This window comes from Elephantulus edwardii, unplaced genomic scaffold (assembly GCF_000299155.1).
Source record: "Elephantulus edwardii isolate Elephantulus edwardi_28Jun2011 unplaced genomic scaffold, EleEdw1.0 scaffold00172, whole genome shotgun sequence".
In the NCBI taxonomy this organism is placed as follows: domain Eukaryota; kingdom Metazoa; phylum Chordata; class Mammalia; order Macroscelidea; family Macroscelididae; genus Elephantulus; species Elephantulus edwardii.
Window position 1 is genome coordinate 344208 of NW_006399922.1, and position 2272 is coordinate 346479.

The following is a 2272-nucleotide window of genomic DNA, read 5'->3' on the forward strand; positions in this document are numbered from 1 at the left end:
ACATTAGAACATCACAACAAGATAAAGGTAAACAGCCTAATTGAAAAATGGGCACAGGATATGAACAGATACTTCACCAAAGAAGAAATTCAGATGGCAAACAAACACATGAATAAGTGTTCAAAATCCTTAGCTCTAAGAGAGATGCAAATCAAAACAAATATATGATATAATCCCACCCCAGTTAAAATAGCAAAATTCAACAGCAGCAAACAACATATGCTAGAGAGGTGGTAGAGAAACTGGAACTCTTATTCACTGTTGGTGGGAGTGTACAATGGTGCAACCACTATGGAAGGCAGTATGGCACTATCTCAAAAAGTTTTAATATACTGTTTGACTCAGCATTTCCACTACTGTGAATATGTCCTAAAGAAACCAGAACTGCTACTCAAACAGATATATGAACACCCGTGTTTATTGCTGCATTGTTCACAATAGCAAAGAGGTGGAAGCAACCCAAGTGCCCATCAACAAACGAATGGATAGAGAAGCTGTGGTATATCATACAATTGAATACAATGGAGCACTGAAAAACAAGGAACTCATGAAATATACAAAATGGGTGACCATGGAGGACATTATGCTGAGTGAAATATCTCAGTCATGAAAGGACAAATAATGTATAATGCCACTGTTATAAAACAGGATTAACATCAGTATTGGGGGGGAAGTAAGAAAGAAGGGGATAAATAATGTACACTGCATTCAAGTAGAAGAGGGAAAGAACTGCTTAAAAGGAACTTATGATTAGGTATTATTTGCATGTCAGTAGTTCAGAATAAGATCTGCACAGTAAAGTGGACTGGGAGAGGGAATCGTACAATGAAAGTTGTGTGTTTTTTTTGTGTTTGTTTTTTTTTTCAAATAGAAAAGCAAACTTGGCAGGGGTGACATGGGCAGGGAGGAAAATGTACAACAATGAATGAATGGAAATCCAAGTTCTCTATAAACTTTCATTAAAATCTCAAGAAAAAAAATAATGGTCATACGCAGTATTTGTCCTTACGCGACTGAGTTAGTTGACTTCGCATAATACTCTCCAGTCCCTCCCAAGATAGGTAGTAATTTACAAAATTATTGCTGCTGATTGGTAAAGGAAAGGGGAAAGGTCCAGTGTGAAAAAAAATATATATGAACTTTATGAAATTTGTATATAAACCAGTATAAAATAAAATTTAAAAAATTAAAAACTCATTGCTTCTGCTGCTGCATAGTATTCCATTTTGTGAAAGTACCATAATTTCTCAATCTGTTCCATTGTGGTGGGCATTTGGGCTGTTTCCATGTTCTTGCTATGGAGAATAATGCTGCTATGGACATTGATATACAAGTTTCTGTTTGTTTCTCAGTTCTCATTTTTTCAGGGTATATTCCAAGCAGTGGAATATCTATGTCATTTGGAATGTCTATGTTCAGCTTTTCGAAGAAATGCCAAACTGCCTTCCAGAGTGGTTGTACCATTTTACAATCCCATGAACAATGTGTAAGAGTTCTTATCTTGCCACATCCTCTCTAACATTTATTACTTGTTGTCCTGTTAAACTTTGCCACTGCTAACTGGAGTGACATGGTATCTGATTGTGGTTTTGATTTGCATCTCTCATTGTCAATTATTTTGAGCATTTCTTCATATGTCTGTTTGCTAACCAAATTATCTTCCTCTGAAAATTCTTTCCATACCTTTTGCTCATTTTGTAGTTGTGTTACCAGTCCTTTTCTTGTGGAGCCCCTATAGCATTCTATAAACCCTTGTCTGAAATGGTATTACAAAATGGTTTTTTTCTAATTAGTCCATTCCTGTTTTTGTTTCTACTTCTAGGATTTTTTTTGTTTTTTTGTTTCCACCTGATGAAAGACAGCGACAGTGTTCACAGTGGCCTACTTACCCCCACTTCCATATCTCCTGAAGCCACATCTACTGGGAAAGAGCAAACCACTGTTTACACATCACCTGGTTGAGAGCAACAACCAACACCAATCTGCACTCAAGTGATTTACATAAACAGCAAACAAAACTGTGTACCCACCTCCTTGAGTTTTTTTTTTAGATTTTATTTTATTTCCTTTATTCTTTTTCCTAATTTTTTCTTATGTAAGACAAGAGTTTTGTTTCCTAAACTGGTTATTTATTGGTTAAATTGGTTCAGTTCTACTCTTTTGTCTTTCCTATGTGTTACAATCTCAGATATTTCAGAAAATCTAAAATTACATGGGAAAACTTAGAAATTAAGAGGGAAAATTTACATGTGATAATAATCTCAAAACAGGA